This window comes from Sminthopsis crassicaudata, chromosome 2 (assembly GCF_048593235.1).
Source record: "Sminthopsis crassicaudata isolate SCR6 chromosome 2, ASM4859323v1, whole genome shotgun sequence".
Classification (NCBI taxonomy): Eukaryota; Metazoa; Chordata; class Mammalia; order Dasyuromorphia; family Dasyuridae; genus Sminthopsis; species Sminthopsis crassicaudata.
The window spans coordinates 290,215,866-290,243,572 of NC_133618.1; positions in this window are offsets into that span (position 1 = coordinate 290,215,866).

Here is a 27,707-nt window from a genome sequence, read left to right on the forward strand (position 1 = left end):
TAATGAGTTCAATTTTGGATATATCTACTTATCTAAAGACATCTGCAAGACATCCAGTTTGAAATTGCAATAGGCAATTGTAGATGCAAAATCTGAAGTCAGGACAAAGATTAGAGTTAGATAAATAAATCCAAGCATCATCTGCCTACAAAATTATATTTGAATCCATAGATGTTGCTGAGATCTCCAAGTGAAATAGCATATGGGGAGAAGAGAAGAGGGCCCATGACACGGGTCATAGGACCCTACCAAGGAAAAAAAAGACGACTTTCCTGTAGTTAAACTTTACCATTATAATCGTGATCATCATGAGTCTTGCCTGATTCCCCTTAATTCTAGGATCTTCTGTCTGTTGATTATTACTAATTTAACCTGTATGTAACTTGTTTGTAAATAGTTGTTTGCATTTTGTCTCTCCCATTTGACTAGAAACTCCTCGAGAGCAGGGACCAACTTTTACCTTGCTTTTCCTTCCTAATGTTCAGTACTGCACCTTGCACATAGCAGGAGCTTAATGGTTTTTTTGTTTGTTTTTTGCTGAGGCAATTGGGGTTAAGTGACTTGCCCAAGGTTACACAGCTAAGTATCTAATTGCAGATTTGAATTCAGGTCTTCCTGACTTCAGGGCTGATGCTCTATCCACTGTGCTACCTAGTTGCCCCTGGAGCTTAATGTTTTCAGAGAAGACCAGCAGCATCATGAGGGATATGACTTAGATATGATTTGAATTTGAGTGAGATAGGATTACACAAATTAAAGTAGCCTTACTCTGTCTTCCAAAAGTCAAGATCCCTGGTGATAGCCTAGGACACAGTGGGTGACTTGGCGACTTTGATGTCTAACCAAGCTCTCAGCTCTCCACAGAGCCTGCTTTGGCCACATTTGATTCTTCTCGCTGGTTCCTTCTGCTGAATGAAGTCTTCACATGCATGGAGTACATATCACTCTAACTTACCAAGGGTGGGCTTGTTGGAGCTTAGGGGGTATTCAGGGAGGATCAACACCTCTGGTGTGAGGGCTTGCTGAGCCAGTTCTTTTCAGGGCTGCACATCTATCTTTGGTTTCCACCTGCCATTCAATTCTCACCTATGGCTCCAAAAAGCTATAGACTGCAAAAATAGAGGGAAGAGAGAGGAAAGACAGATCCCCTTGATAACTAAGAATCCCAAAGTCAGAGTGTTCCCTTAAGTCAGCATTGCAGCCTTCCCTGAAGTAATAAAGCTGCCAAAAAGAAAGTTATCTCTCCAGGCTATTGGTGAAGAGAACATTAAAAAGTCAGAATTTTCTGTTTGACAGCTACATAACCTTTAGCAAATCAATTAATGTCTTAGCCTATTTCCTCATCTATAAAATGAGGAGGTGCTTGACTTCTAAAGTCTCTAACAGCTTCAGTTTCATGATAATTCTGTGATAATCCAGCCTTTCCTTGATTGTAGAAGACAGTAGGGTAAGCAGTTAAAAGAGAGATAGTATAAAAAACAACTTTGAGAAGATATCCAGTTCTATTCTGTAACACACTGACTCCTAGTGGATAAATAACCAAGCATTTTGACCCAAGTGAAATTTTTATGTAATATATTTTAGAAACTGTTGTCATTCATCCAACATGTATATTGAATACAAACTATGAGCAAGGGTCTGTCAAATGGTTGTAGTCACACCATTTGTTAAGTTCCTATTAGGTAGAGACAAAAGAGAACAGTCTAGGTTGAAATAACTCACACATATAATACATGCAAAACAATTATGAAATATGTAGAATGTCATGTCAACAAAGACAAAGATGGGTAAGTTAATAATAAAATAAATGTAGCTTTTAATAGTTAAAATATTAATTATAGTATTTGACCAGTACTTTGTTGTTTTTTTTTTTTTCCTTTTAACTTTCCCCTTAACTGGGGTGTTTTATTCTATTTACAAATAGAGAAAGTTGAAGAAATAAAATACTGTATTGCTGCCAAAATCACTCATATTTGAAATACATATATATGTATACATGAAAATATATATGTATATATATTGATGGATAACTATTGAGTGGGATATTCCTGTTGCTCTTAGTTATCCATACCAGAAAGGAAGCTATTCCAAGAGGAAGAGATAGTGGTGCCTGATAGGAATTTAAAAGCTTCTACAGGACTTGCTTGGCAGCTAGATAGTACAGTGGAAAGAGCATCTGATCTGGAGTTAGGAAGATTCAACTCCTGAGTTCAAATTTGGCCTCAGATACTTACTAGCTGGGTGATCCTGGGCAAGTCATTCAGTTTCTTCATCTTTAAAATGGGCTGGAGAAGGAAATGCAAACCATGCCAGTATCTCTGCCCAGGAAACCCCAAATAGGGATCAAGAAGAGTAGGATACAACTGAATAAAAATAGGAATTGCCCTGTAATCTCACCTTATCATAAGGACTGAAAACTTACATCTAAACCCAATATCTAATGCACACTATTTCAAAATTAAAATTAAAGTCATTAATGAAGGTGGTAGAGTGTAAAGAACTATAGACTAAGAGTCACAAGAGGCCTGGATTTATATAAAGTTCACATTTTGACTTTTCCTTTTATTTCCTGTGTGACTTTGGGTAAATTACTTCATCAATTTCTTGCTTTGCAAACTAAGCATATCAGGAATAGCTGATCTTCAAGGTCCCTTCTAGTTTTGCATCTATGAACCTAGAGAGGCAGTTAAGTCAGGAAGCCCTGGGATTAAATCCAACCTCCAATATTCACTAGCTATTTAATGCTGGGCAAATCATCTAAACTCAGTTTCCTCAACTGTAAAAATGGAGATAATAATAGTACCTACCTCCTGGAGTTGTTGTGAGGATCAAATGAGATATTTATAAAGATGTTAGCACAATGTCTGGCATATAATAAGTGCTTAATAAATGCTTCTTTCTTTCCTAGGTTTGAGTCCTAGTTCCCAAACTTTGAAGCCAGATAGAGTCTCAAAATGCTGTAGAGATGTGAATTGCCTGAAAAATATTTAAATGTAGTAGCTCAAGGCCTCCAGTGAGTTCTTTTGGCCAGGAAGAAAGGGAGTGGAGAGGGAGAGAGGTGAAGGTTTCAACTTTCTTCTAATGTTTCTTCCCCCCAAAAGTTGAAGTTTAGTACAAACATGAATAAGACATGTTTCTTGGCAAAGAATTGGGGGGAAAATTTGACAAACTGTTGTATATTTTGAATGGATAAATTCTTTGCTCCAAGTAGCCTTTCTTTTATGCTCTTACACTTGCTATTAGCATTTATTTAATCTTTTCTGTTCCCTTTAAAAATGGTTTTAAACAAGGGTCTATATTTGCAAATATCCACCAGAGGAAAGATTGGGATTTTTGTTTTTTGTTTTTTATCTGCAATATTTTTTTCCTAGCTTCTTTCTTTCTTTCCTTTCTTTCCTTTCTTTCTTTCTTTCTTTCTTTCTTTCTTTCTTTCTTTCTTTCTTTCTTTCTTTCTTTCTTTCTTTCTTTCTTTCTTTCTTTCTTTCTTTCTTTCTTTCTTTCTTTCTTTCTTTCTTTCTTTCTTTCTTTCTTTCTCTTTCTTTTTTTGTTTTTAACTCAGCATGTCCTTGGGAGTCTCCTGTTCTCACTGCCTTGCAGTCTTTCCACTCTCAAATGGAGCTTTCCGACAAGAAGTTCAAACTCTTTCATAAAAGCCCTTTCTGTTGTATTTGAGCAGAATGTGAAACACTGGGAGATGGCTTGTTGCGGTTGGGGGCGGTCCCAGTTCTTGCCCAAACAAGTCATCTCAAAGCAAAAGCTTTGTGCATTTTCCTCCTCCTCCCTCCCAATCTTGGCCTCTCCAAGCTGGTTTTTTTTCCCCTCTAAAATACAGCTAATGTTTCTGATTAGTTCTTCAGAAGAGTTCTTAAAGCTCTTCCCTTTAAGTTTCTTTGTACTTTTAACTGTAAAGAACCCATTGCTTGTGATCTCTTGCTAGACTGAGGAAGGAATAAAAAAATTCCCTGAATGTACTGTCCAGATTTTGTGGAAACAGATGGATAACATGACTTGGTAATTTGCTCCTTACAGTCAATTACAAGTGTAAGGGGGTTGCATTACAAAAAAGCAGAGTGCTGGGAATCTGGACAACCCCAGCCAAGTTTCACTGTTGCCATTGAAGAGAAAGCTGCCCCAACCTCCTGTGGTGGCTGATGCGGAGTCTGAGGGAACAAACAAGGGCATCTCATCTCCCAAATCACTCCACCAGATGTTAAATAAGCCAAGGATCTTTCCAGAAGCCTAAGAAATATCAGGCTTCTTAAAGCTTCCTTCTGTGTTTCCCTTTTGAGTCAGTCAAAAAGCATTTGTGTTTACTGTGTGCTGGAACTGAGTAATGGAGATTAAAAAAAAAAAAAAAAAAAAAGATAAAAACACTGCCCCTGCACTCCAAAGAATTCCCATTCTAATGAGGGAGACAATATGCATTAGCTATGTACATATAAGGTGTTATACAGTGGGGCAGCTAGGTGGCACAGTGGATAGAGCACCAGCCTTGAATTCAGGAGGACCCGAGTTCAAATCTGATCTCAGACACTTAACACTTCCTAGCTGTGTGACCCTGGGCAAGTCACTTAACCCCAGCCTCAGGGGAAAAAAAAAAAAAAAAAAAAGATGGCCTTGAAGAAGGCTAGAGAAGTAAGGTAGAAGTGAGGAGAGAAAGCATTCCAGGTTTGGGGAACACTTGGGTTGCATTTGCTAGTGATAATTTAGGGAACTGGGGGAAGTGGCAGAGACAAATTAGTGGTTAGAGATTCACTGGTCAACTTACTCAATTTACTTTGCCCATATTCAGATTTCAAATTATTGAGATGTGGTACCATGAGCCCCTTAAATAACCTGTGCTACATCATTCAAGAAATATTTATTGAGTGCCCACTCTCTGCTAGCTGCTATGGCCTCATAGAGAATAAAAAAATGGATAAGAGCTGTATATATGACCTTAAGGAATTTTACATTTCTTCCTAATTACCTCTATTACTGTTGAGGGCACAACCATTCTTCAAACCTTCTGACTCCTCACTCTATCTCCCTCATCCCACTTATTCAATCATTCTCTGAATATTGCCATTTCTACCTCCACAATATCTGGAGTCTCTCAATTTACATGGCACTCAATCTAATTCAGGACCTCATAGTCCCATGATTGGTCTATTTTAACAAGTCTTATTTGCTTCTAGGATTGAATATAAGCTCCTGTGTTCAGCTTTGTAAAGACAATTTAACCCCAATCTACTTTTTTAAATTTATTACTCTGCTTCTTTAGAGCTAAGATTCAGTTAAATTGATCTCCTTGGTATTTCTAACAGAAGACTGCATCTCCCATCTTCATTTCTTTGCACTGGCTGACCCTCACAGGTGAAAAACAGTCATTTCTCATCACCCTAGTTTCTTTCAAAACTCTGAGACATTTTCTAGATGCAGCCTTTCCTGATCTCTCCATCTATACAGTAAGGTGATACGCCTTTCATGTATAAGAATGACTTGATGGTTGAAAGGGACAGAGAAGAAACATTATATAAAAATATTAAAATTTTATAAAATGCAAATGTAAAGCACAGTAAGAAGAATATCTTAATTTATCATTCCCCTTCTCCCTGTGGGGGATGGGGTGGTAGTGGTGGTGCATAAACATCAATAAGGAGGATGGGAGTGGCAGCAAGGAACACTTCCAAGTTTAATTTGCATTATTAGCATTTTCTTTAATACTTTCTTTCATCGAGGCAATTAAAAAACCTAATAAATCAAGTTTTGTCTTGCAATTTTTACTGATTTCTGAGGTGTAAATGTTCAGAATAAAAATTTAACCCTGATTCCAGCACACCCATGTTTTCTTTCTAACTCTACTCTTGGATCCTAAGGTATCTTTTTTATTTAAATTATTTAATTCAAAGATAAGTGGGAACATGGACATAATTTATACCAAGTTTAGATAAGACATAGTAACTGTTTTCCTGTGGCTTCCACAGGAAAATAGTGGATATTATGAGCTATAAACACATCAACAAATGACAGAGCAGAATGTGTGAAATAGGTCCAAAGAAGAATTAACACTTAAACTAGGAGTCTGTGGTCAAGCTATAAATTAAATAATATTACGGTAAGATTCTTCTATTAGGTCCAATTACTTTTTTTCATGATTTTATTTTACAGTAGAAAATGTCTCAAAGTTCACCCTCATATTTTGGAAGCCTAGCTATCCCTATCATGCCCAAGATTGAAAAGAATAAATTGTCAGGAGCCCAGTGCTACTATTTGTAAAGGGTTGAAACTCCAAGTTGATGCACTGGGGTCAGACAGCCAAGCATCTAAGGCTAATTACTGATTGGACAATACTCTATTAGCATATTCTTGGAAAATGGCCCTTCCTACTATTCTATGCTGGCTTGATCTTTTGGTGTATACAGATAATTGTAGGAGGGATTAGAGAGTGGAGTAAGACAAGCCAGAGTCACTTTGGCAGTAAAGGAGGAGAAGGAAGGTCATGGAGATCCTGTGTCCATTCCCTTTACTTCCACCCCTAAAGACCAAGGACTTTTGCTTATTCTGACTCCAGCTAATTCTAAGGTACCCAGGGTGCTAACTCGGTCTTCACAACTATTGATCAGCACAAAACTTTGATCTGCTCAATTTCTGACCTTTTCAATCCCAACCCCCAATTTCTTAGGCAATCTGGGGACCCCCAACTCCCAGGGCTTACCATTCTGATGCCAGACTCTATGCTGACATCTGAGCATCCTAGCCCACTGCAGTTCAGAACTCCCAAGCTCAAGCAATCTACCAGCCTCAATTTCTTTGATAGGAGGAATTAGAGGCATGTGCCACCTCATTCAGTCACCTTCATTTTATAGATAAGGAAATCGAAGCCTAAAAAGGGGCAATTTACATGGTCAAGATCACATATTGTGGCAGAACAAGAATTAGCATTCAAATTTCTTGATTTCCCATTTAGTGCTTTTCATATAGCATTACACCTCTTTAATATGGGTCCATAGCATTCCATTTTAGAATGAATTCCTTAATGTGCTGACTTTATAAAGAAGTTGTAGAGTTTAAAATAAAAGATGTTCTGTAACATGCCCTCCTGGCAGTTACAATTACCAGTCTGTCCTAGGCCCAACAGAGTACCTTTGACCACTGACCTTTGCAGTGTCAACTCTACCCGGCTCGCCTCCTCTGATGCCTTCAAAGATCTCTGGCCATGATTTCTTGAATCTATAGCTTAATAACCGGTAGCGCACTCAAGAACAGCCACATGTAATCTTAAAAGCCTTTATCATACCTACTCACATAATGCCCTGACTTGATGCCCTGACTTGTTAATTCCCTAGTGAACACCTGGTCTGAAGACCCACGTGTTCTCTACCAAAATCCTTACCTCTTGGCTATCCATCAGCTTGGCTTGGATACCCCAGGTAGGGAGTCAGGTTAAAGAGAGCCACTGCTGCCTGCAGTGGTCTTATAAAGGGCCTGTGAGGTCACACACACAATCATCGAGAGAGTCATCACCCATTACGAAGCTATCTCAATATGGCCAAGATCCCACCCACAGGGCAGTCCTATATCCACAGAGATTACTTCCGGGACACTCAAATCTCCTGTTGCGCTGTGGCGCCTCCCATTTAAAGGGCCCTTACAATGTTCTTCTCAAAGAGAGACTAAAAGAAAGGAAGCAAAGGGAAAAGGCCCGTAGAACCTTAAAGAGGCAGGATTGAGTCTGGATTTTATGTTTCCCAATCAAGAAAGTCTCAGAAGCTAGGATATTCTGTCATCTAATTTCACATTTCAGGAAAGGCTTTGATTTAATAGGGCCAAATATTATATTGCTAGTCACATTCTCTAATTCAATTCTGGTGTTATGTGATCAGCACATAAATCAGCAGGAATAGAACAATCTCAGAAAATTGGATTTAGAAGACCTATATATGAGGTCTTGGTTCTCCCATTGAAGCCACTGAATTTTTAAAAAGTCACTGAACTTCTCTGTGCTTCAGTTTCCTCATTTATAAAATGAGTGTTTTGCTTACATTTCTTCCAACTCTTAAGTTGTAAGTAAAAATGCTCTTTATTATATTTTTATTGTTGTTGTTCAGTCATGTCTGATACTTCATGACCCCAATTGGAGTGCTCTGGGCAAAGATACTGGGGTAGTTTGCCATTTCCTTCTCTAGCTCATTTTATAGAGAAGGAAATCGAGGCAAACAGGGTGAAGTAAATTGCCCAAAGTCACACAGCTACTAAGTGTACGAGGCCAGATTTGAGCTTAGATCTTTTTAATTCCAACTCTGGCGTTTGGTGTTTTGTCCACTGTACCGTTTAGCTGCCTTACTACCTGGGATTAGTAGAAAGTGCAATCTTTCTATTCAGCTAGTGGTAGCACAGAATAAATAAATGTGCCAGTAGTGTTATTTTAAAAAAAGACAAATTCCCACAAACAGAGCAGTGAAATATTTTTTTCCCCTAAGAACTGACTTGAAAAATTGTCCAATCTTGAGGGAAGAAAACTTCTTTACTGAATGTTTTTGGTCATTTTGAAAGGAAATAGTTGCTTTCAGTGCTTGCTGTATGGTTTTGTACTAAGTACTCATCGCCATCTAGTGGTATTTTTCTTGAATTTCATCTTGCCTCTCACCTTTCCCATCCAATGATTTGCCAAGTCTCAGCTATTCTGCAGAATAGTTTGTCTCCTATTTTCTATTCCTATTACCACGACTTAATAGAGCCCTTATCATCACCCCCATGGTTTATTTCAATAACCTCTTAATAGTTCATTCCACCCACATTTCCTCCCACTTCAAATCCATTTTTTATTGTTGCCAAATATTTTCTTTATGCACAGATCCCATCATATCATTTTTCTGCCTACAGTAGCATCTGTAGCACCATCCCCCTCACATGTCAACCCTGAAGAATAGTCAGTTACCCCAGATTTAAGTTTTCTTCTGGATTCATGTTTAATGTTATAACCACTGATTCATTAGTCTTCAACAATCTTGACTTTTTTGTCTAGTCAACAAGCAAGAGGGCACATTTAATGCAAAGCAAAGATATTCTATGAAATATTAAAATAAGTTACAATAAAACATTTCTTCCATAAACTTGGGGCACATTCTCCCATATGCACATATGATCAGTGAGGAGATTGGACATGTAGAGAGATCATGCATGAGTGGAAGTAACATGAAAAGCCAAAGCAACTCATGTCTCCTCTACTTCAGGACCATTCATTTCTCTGGCAAATTCATGCTGCTTTTTTGGGGGCAGACTCATCTGCCCTGATTTCACTGAGCTTGCTTCCCACTAGGTGAGGCATACTTATTGAACATAAAACAATGTTCAGGTATCATGACTACAAATTCACTACTCTTTTGTATTTGCCCCTCCCATTCCATTAAATAATTGGGAGCTATCATCAGTTAAGGGGAAAGCTAGATAGCTCAGTAGATAGAGCATCAGGCCTGGAGTCCCAGATCAATTGCACACCAAACAACAAATCATTATTTAAACCAATGTGGTACCAGAGGAAGAACTCTGGTGTCTGAAGGATCCAGTCGACAAACAACAAAAAGCAGGAGGGACAACTAACAATGGAACTAAGTGTGGAACAACTAACAGTGCTGCTGGGATAAAAATAGGCATTTATTAGGCTTAAAGATTGGAGGTCATGCCTTTCTGGGACACTCATAGTGTCTCATGGGCAATATACAATGCAATTGTTGAGTATGTATCAGGTTTATTCCTTGAAGGAAAAACCAGGCTGTTACTTGTTTGTGTGTGTGTGTGTGTGTGTGTGTGTGTGTGTGTGTGTGTGTGTGTGTGTGTTTGTGTATGTATATGTGTATTGGGGAGTTGGGGCTTACTTTGTATTTCAGTTATTTGGGAAAATATATAAGTTCAAGACAAGCTTACTAATCAGGAAACAGGAAGAACAAAGTACAAGTTTGTGGAATAAGATATGGAGATGTGGTTTTGAAAAGAACGTGTTTAGACAAAAGCACGTTTGGGAAAACTACATGCATGATGCTTCTCACCAAAGCTTTCTTAATACGAACTACATATTGCCTCAAGGCATTCTGGGATCATATATAGATGGCTTAACAATGTGGAGTCTTGCTGGGGCTTGATAGCCCAGCCTCTATACAGGGTTCAAATCCTGCTCCTGTGACATTAGGCACAATGCTTAATCTCTTTGGTCCTACATCTCTTCAACTGTAAAATCAACTGTAAATGGCCTCTTAGATCTCTTTCAACTTTAGATCTATAACACAAACACTATCCACAGAGATCATGTTATATTATTTTTAAGAAAGACATAGTGTTTCTCTTAGATTCTCTGATTCCAAATCCAGTGCTTTCCCCAATTTACTGTGCCTGGTCTAATAACGCTAAATGGTACTAGAATTCTTCTTCTTCTTTTTTTTTTTTTTTCTTTTTCTGAGGCTGGGGCTAAGTGACTTGCCCAGGGTCACACAGAGCTAGGAAGTGTTAAGTGTCTGAGACCATATTTGAACTCAGGTCCTCCTGAATTCAGGGCTGGTGCTCTATCCACTGCGCCACCTAGCTGCCCCCACGTACTAGAATTCTTGAGGAAAAAAGAATTCAAAAAATGGCCTATACGGTTTTTCCTCTGAGGCAATTGGGATTAAGTAACTTGCCCAGGGTCATAAGCTAGAAAGTGTTCTTCTTCTGATGTCACATTTGAACTCAGATCCTCCTGACTTCAGGGCTGGTACTCTATCTAGTAGCACTACCTAATTGCTCCCTGGCCTATATATTCTTAATGAGTCCACTGGAATTTAACAAGTGGAAAGTGATCTAAAGGGAAGAACAATGTAAGTGAATTACAAATCCCAGATTCTCTAATATTCTAGATCTTAGCTCTACATAGTTTAGTTACACCTTTTATCTCTTCCAGTTTCTTAATATGTAAAATGGGGAAAAGAAATGTATGTTCTATCTACCTCACCTTTTTTTTTCTTACAAGCACTTTGAAAAAAGATTAAAGCACAACAGTTTTTTGTTTTTGTTTTTTGCTGAGGCAATTGGGGTCAAATGACTTGCCCAAGGTCACACAGCTAGGAAGTGTTGAGGGTCGGAGGTCAGATTTGAACTCAGGTTCTCCTGACTTCAGAACTGGTACTCTATCCAATGTGCCACCTAGCTGCCCCAGCACAACAAATTTTTAAGCTATCAAGAAGAAACATGTAAAAATATATTTTTAGAAGTGCTATATATAGACAACCTGAATATGATTTTAAAAAATAAATAAAAAAGAGGACAAAGAGTCTTTGCCATTATCTTATGGGATATTCCTACATTTAAGAAGATATTTTTTTTTCCCTCTTAGACTTAGTAAGTATGTAATAAATACTAGTTGAGTTGGGTAGAATTATTTGTACATGTTTCACTTGAGTTGGAGATTGATTTGACTAAAGAAAAAATTTGGCTTTGAGAAGTGTTACACAATTTATACAATTAATGGCAACATTGTAAAAACAACCAATTCTGAAAGATTTAGTATGTTTGATCAACACAATAAACAATCATGATTCCAAAGGATTCATGATGAAACATGCTATCCATCCCAGGAGGTAGACAAACTCAGAGAGCCAATGGAGACATATTTTATTTGGATGTGGTCAATATGGGAATTTATTTTCCTTGAATAAATAAGTTTGTAACAGGGATTTTGCTTGCCTTTTTTTTTTTTCTCAATAGGGAAAGATATATTGTTGTTGATTATTTTTTATTAAAAGTTAGAGAAATGTTCCAATACTTTCAACGTGCCTTAAATGAGCATCCAGTACATGGTATGAACAGCCAAGGTGACACAGTGGACAGTGCTATGGGCCTAAAGTCAGGAAGACTCACCTTCTTGAGTTCAAATCTGGTCTCACACACTTAGTAGTTGTGTGATCCTGGCCAAGTTACTAAACTGTTTCCTTTGGTTTCCTTATCTATAAAGTGAGGTGGAGAAGGAAATGGCAAACCACTCCAGTGTATTTACCCAGAATACTACAAAATGAGTTCACAAAAAGTCAGATACCACCGAAATGACTGAACAACAAAAAAAATTATATGGTATCAGAGAGATCACATCTGGAAGAGGCTGTTGAGTTCAACCTAATCATTTTGCAGATAAGCAAACCAAGACTTAGAAAAAGATCTTTATTCTCTAAATAGAAGAAAAAAATTACTTCTTACTGGTAATCTTATCCTGACTAAGCCTTTTATCTGTCACTTTTATTCTTTAAAAAAGAAGTTTCATTAAAAGTGCTACAAATATAGTTTCCAAATATAAGAATCCATTATTAAGACATATTACTTTGACACAGAAAAGAGACACACATCTAACCTGATATATATGACCAAATCACAACTCTTGTTCCCTTGTTTTCTACTTGATTAGTATGTCATACATACATACGTGTAGTATGCACACACATACATGAACCAGGGTCCCTTTGCCAAAAGTGAATGACTTTTTGTAGGAATAACATATTTCTCTGGGGAGGGGGATAATAATGCTTCTTATGGCTTTATTCTTTAATATTATTAGGTACCTGCATTACCTTTCTATGTATTCCCATTCTGAATCAATCAGTAAATCAGTTAACAACAATTAACAAATAGTTAACATCTATTAAATGCCAGGCACTGTGGTAGGCTAAGGGGATATGAAGAAAGACAAAATATGGTCTCTGACCTCAAAGAGTTCATAACCCAATGAAAGAGACAATAAGCAAAAAACTGTGTCAATAAGCAATAGAGTATAAATAAGAAATAATAAACAGAAAGAAGGCACTAGAGTGAAGAGGGTTCTAGAAAGGTTCCTTGTGGAAAATGAGATTTTACTTTGGACTTTAAGGAAGCCAGGGGACCCAAGAAGTGGAAATGAATAACTGAGCATCCTAGACTTGGGGGACAGCCATAGAAAGTGCCTAGAACCTAGGAGATGGAATATTTTGTTGAACAGCAAGGAGGACACTGTTATAGGATTAAAAGAGTAGTGGAATATAGGAACTGGAAAGGGATGAAGCCTTTATAAACAGAAGACTTTATAATTGATTGTGGAGGTTATAAGAAATCATTGGCATTTACCTGCATTTTAGAAAATTGATAGCTAAATGAATGACAAATTGAAGTGGGGAAAGGCTTGTGGCAATCAGCAAATTGTTGCAATATTCTAGATATAAGGTGATGTGGGCCTATTTTATGGTGGTGGTAGTACCAAGAAAGACTTTTTCACCCGTTCTTAAACCTCCCATGGTTGCCCCCTCAACTCACCTTTTCAAATGAGAACTTTGACTTACATTTTAAACTTTTCAGTAGTATTTTATTTTCCAAATACATGTAAAAATAGTTTTTCAACATTCATTTTTATCATTTTTTTTATTTTTTAAACTTTTTAATAATAGCTTTTTATTTTCAAAATATATGCAAAGATAGTATTCAACATTCACCCTTTCAAAACCTTGTGTTCTAAATTTTTCTCCCTCCCTTTTCTCATCCCCTCCCCTACATAGAATGTAATCTAATACATGTTAAACATGTACAGTTCTTCTATATATATTTCCACGTTTATCATGCTGCACAAGAAAAATCAGATCAAAAAGGAAAAAAAATTAAAAAGAAAAAAAAGCAAGCAAACAACAATAACAACACAAAAGGCAAAATATTATGTTGTGATCCACATTCAGTCCTCACAGTCCTCTTTCTGGATGCAGATAGCTCTCTCCACACCAAGTTTATTGGAATTTCCCTGAATCACCTCATTGTGGAAAAGAGACGCATTCATAAGAATTAATCGTCACATAATCTTTCAACATTCATTTTTCTAAGACATTGTATTCTAAATTGTTCTTCCTCCCTTACTTCTGTCCTCCTCAAGACAGCAAGCAATGTGATATATTATTTATTTATTTAGACACATAATTGTTTTGTTTTTAAAATTTTTACTTTTTTTTTAAAAAAGTTTTCTTTTTTCTGGTTATACCTGTACAGTAATTTTTAAAATACACATTTTCTTATGAGTCATGTTGGAAGAGAAAAATCAAACAAAATGGAAAAAACACAAGAGGAAAAAAAAAAGAAGAAAAAAAAATGAACATGGCATATGTTAATTTACATTCATTCTCCATAGTTCTCTCTCTAGATGCAGATGTCATTTTGTATCTGAAGTTTATTGGTATTGCCTTGTATCACTGAACCACTAAGAAGAAACAAGTCTTTCATAGTTGGTTGTTACTATGTACACTATATTTCCGGTTCTACTTGTTTCACTGAAAATCTTCAGAACTTTCTAAAATCAGCTTGTTCATTATTTTTTATAGAACACTAATATTCCTTTATGTTCATATACTATAACTTATTCATTGATTCCCCAATTGATGGACATCTACTCATTTTCCAATTCTTTGCCACCACAAAAAGAGCTGCTCTGATATAGGTTAAATATGTGGAATTCTTTTAAACATATTTTATATTTGCCATGTTGTGCAAGAAAAATCAGACTAAAAGGTAACCTTGAGAAAGTAAAAACAAAAGGTAAAAATATTATGCTTTGATCCATATTCAATCTCCATAATTCTCTCTCTGGATGTAGATGGTATTTTTCATCTCAAGTCTATTGGAATTCTTGCCTTATTTTTTTTTTTATAATAGTTTTTTATTTTTCAAAATACATGCAAAGACAGTTTTGTTCTAAAGTTTTCTCCCTCTCTTCCCCACCTCCCCTAGATAGCAAGCAATTCAATATAGGTTAAATATCTGCAATTCTACTAAAATATTTCCATATTCATCATGTTGCACATGTAAAATCAGATCAAAAGGGAAAAACCATGATAAAAGAAAAAAAGAAATAAACAACAACAAAGGTGAAAATAATCTGCTTAATTCACATTCAGTCTCCATAGTTCTCTATCTGGATGCAGATGACACTTTTTATCACAAATCTACTGGAATTGCCTTGAATCACAGCATTGCTGAAAAGAGCCAAGTCTATCACAGTTGATCATTATATACTCTTGTTGCTGTGTACAATGTTTTCTTGATTTTACTCAATTAACTCAGCATCAATTCACATCTTTTCATGCTTTTCTGAAATCGGCCTGCTCATCATTTCTTATAGAACAATACTTTATTATTATTATATTCATATACCATAAATTATTCAGTCATTCCCCAACTGATGGGCATCCACTCAATCTTCAGTTCATTTCCACTACCAAAAGGGCTGCCACAAACATTTTTTTGCACATATGGGTCCTTTTTGCTTTCTTGTAAACTCTTTGGGATACAGACTCAGTAGACACAGTGTTGGACCTACAGAGTCAATATCTTCAATCACAGGATATGCATGTATAAAATCACTTATATCCTGTCCTTCTCTCTTAGCTTTAACCAATGCTTTTTCTAATCTTGTCATAGGCTTAGGCTGCTTCACAGGAGATTATATTTGTGTTTCTGCCTCTTCCCCTCTTCCTTCTTGCTCCACCCCTGAAGGGTTAATTGAGGGAGAAGATGGGAAATGCTCCTGTTGCTCAGAATTGTACTTAACTTCATTGTTATCTGATTCATCCTTTTCACCTAGTTTAGTTGACACTTCCCCATTTTGCTCCTTTTTCTCTTCCTTTAGAATAACATTTTTAAAAGCCATTTGGATTAAATTGTAGGTATGAAGTGTATCTTTGGAAATTGAGGCAAAGATGCCTTATATATGAATATATATGTACATATATATTATTTTATATATTTTTTCTGGTTATACATGTACATTATTTTTTTTAATACACCAATTTCTTTTTTTTTTTATATGTAATTGACCTTTATTTTATTTTATTTTTTTATAATATTATCCCTTGTATTCACTTTTCCAAATTATCCCCTCCCTCCCTCCACTCCCTCCCCCCATGACAGGTAATCCCATACATTTCACATGTGCCACAATATAACCTAGACACAATATATGTGTAATACACCAATTTCTTTATGAATGTTGGGAGAGAAAATTCAGAACAAAACAGAAAAACCATAAGAGAAAAAAAAGCAGCAGGGGAAAAAAATGTGAACGTAGCATGTGTTGATTTACATTCAAGTCTCTCTCTGGCTGCAGATGGTGTTTTCTAGCTAAAGTTTATTCGAATTACCTTGGATCACTAAATCACTGAGAAGAAACAAGTCTTTCATAGTTGATTATCGCACAATCTTGCTGTTACTGTGTATGTACAATGTATTCCTGTTTCTGCTTGTTTCACTCAGCATCAGTTTGCATAAATCTTTCCAGATTTTTCTAAAACCAACTCGTTCATTATTTTTTATAGAACAATAATATTTCATTATTTTCATATATTATCACTTATCCAATCATTCCTCAATTGAAAGGCATATATTCATTTTTCAATTGTTTGCCATAACAAAAAGAGCTGCTACAAACATTTTTACACATATGGGTCCTTTTATTCCTTTATGATTTTTTGGGATATAGATCCAGTAATGGCATTGCTAGATCAAATGATAGGAATAGTTTTATAGTGCTTTGGGAAAGTTCCAAATTGTTCTCCAGAATGGTTGGATTAATTCACAACTGCACCAACAATGTATCAGTGTCCCAATTTTCCCATATTCCCTCCTGCATTTATCATCTTTTCCTGTCATATTAGCCAATCTGAGAGATGTGAGGTAGTACCTCAAAGATGTTTTAATTTGCATTTCTCTAATCAATAGTGAGTTAAAGCATTTTTTCATATGACTACAGATTTGCCTTATACATATTTAAAATTTTTATTTTCAAAACATATGCATGGGTAATTTTTCAATATTGATCCTTGCATAGCCTTGTGTTTCAGATTTTCCCCTCCTTTCCCCCATCCCCTCCCTTAGATGGCGATTAATCCAATATGTTATACATGTTAAACTATAAATTAAATCCAATATGTGTAAATAGATTTATACAATTCTCTTGCTGCACAAGAAAAATCAGATCAAAAAGGAAAAAAAAGTGAGAGAAAACAAAATGCAAGCAAACAAAATGCTAGCAAACAACAACAAAAAGAGTGAAAATGCTATGTAGTGATCCACACTCAGCTCCCACAGTCCTTTCTCTGGTGGAGATGGCTCTCTTTGTCACAAGATCATTAGAACTGGCATCAGTCATCTCATTGTTGAGGAGAGCCACATCCATCAGAATTGATCATTGTATAGTCTTGTTGTCAGGGCCATTTGTTAAGAGCTTCCTCTTCTTCCCCCTTCATCTCATTTTACTTGGATTACTTCTGCTGCTAAATTATCTTTCACCATTATCTCACAGAGATATTCCTTATTCTGTTCCTTACCAAAGCAAACCACTTTATTTGTACAAGATAATTCATTCTTCCCTGTCTCTTTCAACAGATTGCCCCTTTTCTCATACCCACTGTATCATTTATCTTTAATCTCTTCCTGTCTACTGGCTCCTTTCCTACTGCCTACAAACTGTCTTTTCCATCCTCAAAAAAAAAAAAAAAGAAAAAAAATCTTTTGATCATTCCATGCCTGCTATAATCTTAATGTCTTTTGCCTTTTGTGGATAGACTCTGTCTGAAGATCATTTACAATAGATTTCTCCATTTGCTCTTTGCTTACTCTTTTTAGCCCCCTACAATGCAGCTTCTGATCTTATCATTTTATTGAAACCGTTCTTTCCAAAATTATCAGTGATCTCCTAAGTGCCAAATCCAATCACATTTTCCCTCAATCCTCATTCTTCTAGACCTCTCTGCAGCTTTTTAATACCATTGATCACTCTTTCCTTCTTGATACTCTTCAAGTTTTCAGGAAATCACTTTCTTCTCATTCTCCTCCTACCTGACTCCTTTTTCTAATTCTCTTTTGCTGGATCCTCATCCCTATCATACCCACTCATTGTGGGCATGCCATAGGGTTCTGTCCTGGGTTTTCTTCTCTTCTCTCTCCATGATCCTTTACTTAGGCTTCTCTTTAATTCCCATGGATTTAAATATCATTTTTATGCTAATGATTCTTACACAAGCCTAGCCAGTTCAACCTCTCTGTTGACCTCCAGTCTTACTTAAATCTCTAATTGCCTTTCAATATCCCAAACTGGATATTCAGTAGGTATCTTACACTCAGCATATCCAAAACTAAATTTGTCATCTTTCTCCCTAAACTTTCTCCCAAGTTCAAAATCTAGGGGTCATCCTTTACATCTCTCTCATACCTTGTTGCCTAGCCTATCAGTTTCACCCTTGCAACATTTCTCAAATATGGCCCTAGTGCCTAGCATGTAGCAGGGGCTTAAAAAATATTTATTGACTCTTTAACTGATCAGGAGATTTCTTATTTCCTTCTCATTGTTAGTCTCTTTCTGCTTGTACTCTTTCACTGACCATATATATCAATATCAGGCACTTTTCTAGGAGCAGAAACCAGCTTCTCTCTTGGGTTCTTTTCTTCTTGTAGGAAAAGAAGGAGAGATAATTCTCAGAGAAGTTGTTTAATTAAAGAGAAAAATCTTTCTCAGATTCTAAGGCAATGGAGAAAGGTAATATCTGAGGAGCACTCACATCAGTCATTATCAGCTGGAAAAAAAAAATTACATCTGCCTTTAACAGTGAGTATGTGGGATAGATCATTGTTAGTGGAAAAAAAGGGGGCAGCTAGGTGGCTCAGTGGATAGAGCACCAGCCTTGAATTCAGGAGGACCCGAGTTCAAATCTGCTTTCAGACACTTAACACTTCCTAGCTGTGTGATCTTCCGCAAGTCACTTAACCCCAGCCTGAGACGAGGAAAAAAAAAAAAAAAAAGTGAGATTATGCCCTAGGAACAAGGATGGAGGATTAAAGCTTATTTTGGTACATAGTACAGCTTTTATAATGTTAGTAGTAAGAGGGGAAAAAGCTGCAGGCTGGTTACTTCAGAAAACTTTGAGGGTAGAGTAACATTAAATATTTGTAAGTAATCAAAAAAGAAAAATAGTTGAGAACAGGAAAGTTAAAGAGGGAGTCAAGAATTGGATAGATAATTAAGAATAAGAATAAGAAAAAGTTTTAAAGCAAAATACTAAAGGGTATAAGTTAACTAAGGAATAAGAAAAACAAGAAATAATTTAAGTGAAAAGCAAATATATAGCTGTGCATACGCTTTGATCTGGCAATGGTTGTACTGGGCTTATATCCTAAAGAGATCTTAAAGGAAGGAAAGGGACCCACATGTGCAAAAATGTTTGTGGCAGCCCTCTTTGTAGTGAAACTGAATGGATGCCCATCAATTGGAGAATGGTTGGGTAAATTGTGGTATATGAATGTTATGGAATATTATTGCTCTGTAAGAAATGACCAGCAGGAGGAATATAGAGAGGCCTGGAGAGACTTACATCAACTGATGCTGAGTGAAATGAACAGAACCAGGAGATCATTATACATTTCAACAATGATACTGTATGAAGATGTATTCTGATGGAAGTGGATATCTTCAACATAGAGAAGATCGAACTCAGTTCCAGTCGATCAATGATGGACAGAATCAGCTACACCCAGAGAAGAAACACTGGGAAATGAGTGTAAACTGTTTGCATTTTTTGTTTTTCTTCCCAGGTTATTTTTTACCTTCGGAATCCAATTCTTCCTTTGCAACAACAACAACAACAGAATTAGGTTCTGCGCATGTATATTGTATCTAGGTTATACTATAACATATATTTAATATGTATGGGAATGCCTGCCATCTAGGGGAGGAGGTGAAGGAAGGGAAGGGAAAAGTCGGAACAGAAGGAGTACAAGGGATAATGTTGTAAAAAGTTACCCATGGATATGCTCTGTCAATAAAAAGTTTTAATTAAAAAGAAAAGAAAGAAAAGCAATATTGTCTCTGTTCTTTAGGAAACTGTGTGTATGTATGTGAATGAAAAGATTCAACCTTGCCCTTATAAATTAATCATTCCTGTTAGAAATACATTCTTGACACTGAAAATCAGATATTGAGGAAAATTTATTAAAGAAGAATCTGAAGGAATCATCTCGACATTTCTGTCCAGAAGTGGGCCCTACTCCTCTTCAGAAAGAGGGAGCCCTGAGTATAGAACTTGCTAGTGTGGCAAAGCCCCTCCCTTCAGAGAACGGATTGGTCAGTTTCTTCTGGGTTACAATCTTTCTGATACACCCTCTACATGTGTAAACATGTCCCGGACCCCCCATCATACATCCCATGTTCAAAAATGGCAGAAACCTCTCCCTAGGGGATGTATTATTATTTAATATTCAGTTAGCCTATTAAGAAGGCTGGTAGGGAGTTGGTTAAGTTAGGTCTTTGACCCCAACTAGTTTGGGCTAAATCGGCTATTATCTGAAGTTTGTGGTTTTCTCAAAAACATAAGACTCTTTCTGATTCTGGTTGAATCCACCTTTTCCTTCCTAGCTCCCCCCACCCCCAATTCCTTATTTGCTTAAGGCTTATATTGATCACTTAATTGTTCTGTGATTCCTAATCTTCCTTAACCTCTCACATTCTGAAAACCTCTTTTGGTCAGTGGTACTTACTCACTATCCCACACTACTTCAAAGTTTGCAATAATGAGGAAACCCAACTTTTCAGCATTTCTCACATCCTGAAATTTTAAAAAATATATATTTTCTTCACTTAGGATTTGCATGAACCTACCCACAAAACAAAATGAAATAAAAATAAAGGAGGTAAAAATTGCTAGCTGTTATGATAAGCATTGATATTTTCCCTCAACCTTTATATAGAAAGATTTGGTTCTCTACTCTGCTTTTCACTTTCTTCATCTCAACTTTAAGTCCTAGTTATGGGGGCCTTTCTAATCTAAACAAATTGGAGTAATGGTGAGATTTTTTTTATATACAGAAACTAGATAAATTAAGGAAAAAATTTGAATTCTTTTGATGGGGGTTGAGGGGCCTTTAAGTTAGGATCTTTTGATTCACAAATCCTGGTCAAAAAGCACCCTTTTGAATTCCAATGATATCCAGGCTTTCCCCAGCCCCTACCAGATCTGAGCTAACTTGTATTTTCCCAACCCCCACAGTTTAAACCCATTGAATTCTATTCAATGCTGACCCTGGCCAAAAACCCACCAGGAGCCTGGGACTCCACCTGCCTTCAAGATCACCAAGAGCCACCCATTATAAAAGGGGCTACTTTAGAGTCCATGCTTTGCAGAAGTCCTAAGCATGGCATCCTTATGTCAGTCATGTCAAGGATTTCTGCCCACTGGACCTATTCCAGTGCCCTTTTATCTCTACCCTCAACTTTACTAACTAAACTTTACTTCCAAATCCCTACAATAAACCTTTTTATCAATCTAGGTTTTCGGACCTGTAAATTTCTTTACAGGGGACTCTGTGCCATCGTGGGACTATCCTTGTGCTGGCCCAAAAGGGGTTCCCCCTTTCCTAACGCTCATCAATTTTATTGTATGATCCATAAATATTTGATTGAATTAAGGAGAGAAAAGAAACGTCAGTGAACTGCTTAGATGTCTTCTGTGGTTCTTTGTTCATAGGTTTCCCTTCAGATATTACTGTTTTCTGGTTATACCTACTGTTCTCAAGGCAGTTCAACTGTTCATAGCATAGAGAGACCCACTAATATTTCTGGGCCCTAGCTATCTCACAACTAAGTCCCATAGTGAAAGTTTGAAGATCAAGTTTCTAAGATGGAAATCAAAACCACTTCCACTCTTCTCAAAGTAAAAAAAAATAAAGTTATTGATATCACTACCACCACCACCACTTTGAAGGCTGGAGATCAACATTTAGAAAGTTTGATGAACTTGCTTTTGGAAGTACATGGTGAGGTATTAGAGAGTCTCTGTTCCTCTATCTATATATCATCATTTTCCAGACATTCTCAAATAGTCTCATTCCTTCCAAATGCACAAGTGAAAAAGGCAATTTTGCCTTCCTCAAACTCCAAGACAAAGCTAGAAGACTTTTTGAAAAGAATACTGCATCAATTTTACCCTTACCTATAATAGATGTGACTTTGAAGGAAAAGCTGCTAAAATTAAGGGAAAAACCACTTCCTCCACCCCTTACTCTAGGGAACCCCATTCTCCCATTTATAAGCTCTACCATTTTGAGCAAAGGCCCAGATCAGGTATTCCTCATTCTCTGGACTTCACCACCATGTCTACATGTTCATCTCCATCTTCTCCTTCTCTCTTTCTTAGGTCTCCTTTAACATGTTATCTTCCCTCATTGGAAAGTAAGCTCTTTGGGAGCAGGTCTGTCTTTTTTTTTGCTAGTATTTTTATCCCTAGCACTTAGTTCTGTGTCTGAAACAGAGATAGTATATAGTATATATTATTTATTTTTAAATTATTTTGAATTATGTTGGGAGAGAAAAATCAGAGCAAATAGGAAAAACCATGGGAGAGATTTAAAAAAAAAAAATAGAAAAAAGAAGTGAGCATAGCATGTGTTGATGTGTTCTTTCTTTGGTTGTAGATGGTATGTTCTATCCAAAGTCTATTGAGATTTCTTTGGATCATTGGACTACTGAGAAGAACCAAGTCTTTCATAGTTGATCATCATCCATTTTTGCTGTTATTGTGTACAATGTATTACTGGTTCTGCTTGTTTTGTTCAGCATCCGTTCATGTAAATCTTTCTAGGCCTTTCTATAATTAGCTTGTTCATAATTTTTTAATAGAATAATAATATTCCATTACTTTTATGTACCACAACTTGTTCAGCCATTCCCTAATTGATGGGCTTCACTTGTTTTCCAATTGTTTTTTACTGTTAGGATTACAAGGTGATAACTCAGGTCAAGACATAATCAATCAGCCAAAAGGCAATCAGATGGAAGAAAGGGATTGAAATTAGGAAAAACGGGGTTGTATGCAGCTGGGAAAACTGAGATACCCCCCTGGAGAGGTGAAATCTGTTGCTGTTCAGCTTATGGATCCTTTGCCTCCAGGCACAGTAGGCTTGACCATTTCACCTTCTGAGAGTACTTACAAAACAGTGTTCATCCATACACTGATGTGGGAAACTGGGGAATGTGTAGCTAATATCCCAGTCACTACGTGGTAGACAACGTGTGATTTATCAACCAGAAGAAGTAGTAGCATCAGGCTTATTGTTACATACCTCTAATAAGCAATCTGGTAACAGTCGCCCAGATTCTGACTACAATGAACAAAATCCAGGAATATATTGGACAGCAGCTGTGACAGCTGACCGACCTATACTTACTATTTATATAAATGGAATACCATTAGAAGGATTGGTAGACATGGGTGAAGATTGTACAGTTATTAGAAGTGCCAATTGGCCCAGTCACTGGCCAAAGATTAAGGTAGACACCTACATGTCTGGTGTAGGAGGATCAATAGCAGCAGAAGTTAGTGCTATGCCTTTGAGATGGACGTTTGAAAATGAAACAGGAGTTTTTACTCCTTTTATGGTTGAAAAAATCCCCATCAATCTGTGGGGAAGAGACATTTTACAGCAGATAGGATTACAAATAAGCACTTTGGCTTTTTAGGCAGGGCTGCTGTTGAAGGCCTATCTGCATTCTCACCGGTTCCTATTCAGTGGAAGACTGTATCACCAGTGTGGTAGAACAGTGGCCTTTAAGAAGTGATAAAATTCAGGCCTTATTAGATATAGTACAGGAGTAACTTGACCAAGGACACTTACAACCTTCTCTAAGTCCTTGAAGTATTTGTTGTAAGAAAGAAATCTGGAAATATAGGGGATGTTGACTGATTTAAGAAGAGTAAATGAACAGATGGAAACTATGGGAACTCTTCAGCCTGGACTTCCATCTCCTACTCAGTTGCGTAGAGAATGGCCTCTTTGGGTTATAAACATTAAGGATTGTTTCTATTCTATCCCTCTAGAATAAGGAGGATATGAAAAGATTTGCCTTTTCAGTGCCCAATGTTAACTTAGCTGAGCTTATAAAAGATATGAATGGACAGTTTTGCCAGAGGGAATGAAAAATTTTGTATATTTATATAAAACAGATAATGGACCTGCATATACTTCTAAACATTTTGCACACTTTTGCATACAGTATAAGATTTTATACACCACTGGCATACCCTTTAATCCTCAAGGACAGGCAATAGTAGAGAGGAGGAACAGAGACATTAAGACATTCCTCCAAAAACAAAAGAAAGGGGGAGGCACAGGTAACCTTAGAGAACTTCTAAATCTAACCCTTTATACTGTTAACTTCTTGATTTTTGACAAAGATGCACTGGCTCCGGCAGACAGGTTTTATAACCCACCAGAATGCCAGTGTCCAGTGTGAGCAGCTCTACTATCTTTAGATAAATCACCAGGTGATGTGGAGACACCCAGAAAGTGGTGAATGGAAGGGACCAGATAGGTCAACTGCTTAGGGGAGAGGGTTTGCTTGTATCTCTATAGATGGAGAAGGAATCAAATGGGTGCCAATGAGCCGTATTTGCCTCATCTATTGGAGAGAAACGTAGGGTCGTAGCAGACCCTTGAAATGAAGAAGGAAAACCCAAGAAACATCAGGTGGTTCTATTGCTGACTATGCCCACCACTGAAAGAGTCTGGCAGTTATGACATTTGACTCATGGACGTCAAAAATTGTTGGATTTGAAAACCCTCAGGAATCATTGGATTTTCTGAGAAATGATAAGACTGGTACAGGACTTCAAAATCTGCAGGAATCATTGGATTTCCTAACTTATAAAAAGACTGTTGCAGGACTTCAAAAACTTGCAGGGATCATTTGATTCCCTGACACATGAAGCAATGGATAGTAGATTGGTTTTGGACTATATCTTGGCTGCTGAAGGAGACATATGTGTGACTGTTGTTTACATATCTCCCTTCTAGGACTTCTGGAAATCTTTTACTATACCATGTTGATTTATATTGTTTGTTATATCACTACTTGCATGTACAATTCATGTTTGTTACACCACATTGAGCCTGCATTGCCTATGGGAAGAGTCATTACTGCTAGCCTGTGCGTTATTGCTATATGCTTGTGTAATACCTCCCATGTTGATGGGTCTGTGCATACCTATTTCAAGTAAGACCCTTCAGCCCAGAAGCCCGCTAACAATATCTGGCTTGACTCCCCACTTCCCTTTGGTGCTTTTTGTCTCCCTTCCTGAGAAGTCAGGGAGGGTGTGATCATCTCCTTTTTAGTCCTTTCACCTCCCTTCCTGAGAAGTCGGGGGGGGGAGTGATCACCTCCTTTTTCGGGTTCTCACCTCCCTGAGAAATCAGGGATGGTGTGACCACCTGTGTTCTAAAACAAAAGAAAGCAGGAGATGTAAAGGGCTGAAACTCTTGAGTTGATGCACTGGGGTGCATCAACTTAGCACTTAAGGCTAATTACCAATTGGACAATACTCTATTAGCATATGCTTGGAAAATGGCCCTTCCCACTATTCTGTGCTGGCTCAATCTATTGGTGTACACAGAGAATTGTAGGAAAAATAAGAAGGTGGGATAAGACAAGCCAGTTACTTTTGGTGGTAGAGGAAGAGAAAGAAGGTGTGGAGATTCCTGTGTCCATTCCCTTCACTTCTACTCCTAAAGACCAAGAATAAAGACCAAGGACTTTTGCTTATCCTGACTCTGGCTGATTCTAAGGTATCCAGGGTGCTAACTCGGCCTTCACACAATACTACATGATGATCATTTCTGATGGACGTGGCTCTCTTCTACAATGAGAGGATCCAAATCAGTTCCAATTGATTGTAATAAACAAAACCAGCTACACCCAGAGAAGGAACACTGGGAAATGAGTATGGACCACAACATAACATTTCCACTCTTTCTGTTAATGTTTGCTTACATTTTTGTTTTTTTCTTCTCAGGTTATTTTTACCTTCTTTCTAAATCTGATCTTTCCTTGCAACAAGCTAACTGTATAAATATGTATACATATATTGTATTTAACATATACCTTAATGTATTTAACATGTATGGGACTACCTGCCATCTAGGGGAGGGGGTGGGAGGAAGGAGGGGAAAAGTTGGAACAGAAGGTTTTGTAAGAGTCAGTGTTGAAAAATTATCCATGCATATGTTTTGTATATAAAAAAACTATAATAAAAAGTAAAATTTAATTAAAAAAAGAAATGCTAGCTTTGGCAATAAGAGAAGAAAAAGAGATTAATGGAATTAGAGTAGGTAATGAGGAAAATTAATTATCTCTTTTTGCAGATGATATGATGGTATACTTAGAGAACTTAGAGAACCCTAGAGAATCAACTAAAAAACTATTAGAAGTAATCCTAAACTTTAGCAAAGTTGCAGGATACAAAAAAAATTCATAGAAATCATCAGCATTTTTATACATCACTAACAAAATCCAACAGCAAGAGAAAAAAGAGAAATTCCATTTAAAATAACTTTCAATAGAATAAAATATTTGGAAATCTATCTGCCAAGGGAAAGTCAGGAACTATATGAGCAATACTACAAAACACTTTCCACACAAAGTCAGATCTAAATAATTGGAGAAATATTAAGTGCAAATATAATAAAGATGACAATACTACCTAAACTAATCTATTTATTTAATTCTATGCAAAAATTCTATACAATATAAAATATCAATATTTATTCTCAGTGGAACCAAGTATGTCTAATATTTTGTATATTTTTGTATAGAATTTTTTATTGTAAAGTTGTAAAATATCAGAAAAATAACAACAAAATTCATCTGGAAAAGAAAAGATCAAGAATTTCAAGGGAATTAATGAAAAGAAAAGCAAATGAAGATGGCCTAGCTGTATCAGATCTAAAACTATATTATAAGGCAGTGATCATTAAAACCATTTGGTAGAGGCTAAGAAAAAAAAGTAGTTGACAAGGGAAAGGGACCCACAAGTGCAAAAATGTTTGTGGCAGCCCTCTTTGTAGTGGGTAGAAACTGGAAACTGAATGGATGCCCATCAATTAGAGAATGGCTGAATAAATTATGATATTTGAATGTTATGGAATAATATTGTTCTGTAAGAAATGACCACCATGATGAATACAGAGAGGCCTGGAGAGACTTACATGAACTGATGCTAAGTAAATGAGCAGAACCAGGAGAGCATTATACACAGCAACAAGAAGACTATACTATGATCAATTCTAATAAAGAAAGCCATCTCCACCCAGAGATAGTCTGACTGTGTTAACTGAATTTGGACCACAACATAGCATTCTCACTCTCTCTGTTGTTGTTTGCTTGCATTTTGTTTTCTTTCGCAGTTTTTTTTTTCCTTCCTTCTTGATCTGATTTTTCTTGTGCAGCAAGATAACTGTATAAATATGTATACATATATTGGATTTAACATATATTTTAACATATTTAATGTATTGGACTACCTGCCATCTAGGGGAAGGGATAGGGAGAAGGAAAATTTGGAGTGGAAAGTTTTGCAAGGGTCAATGTTGAAAAATTACCATGCATATGTTTTGTAAATAAAAAGCTTTAATTTTAAAAAGAAGAACAATGGTGCCTTCTAACCCTGTAATAACACCTAAGTATTACATAATAATTAGGAATAGCCTGGAAGGGGCAGCTAGGTGGCGCAGTGGATAGAGCAGCAGCCTTGAATTCAGGAGGACCCAAGTTCAAATCTGGTCTCAGACACTTAACACTTCCTAGCTGTGTGACACTGGGCAAGTCACTTAACCCCAGCCTCAGAAAAAAATAAATAAATAAAAGGAAAGGATTAGCCTGGAAA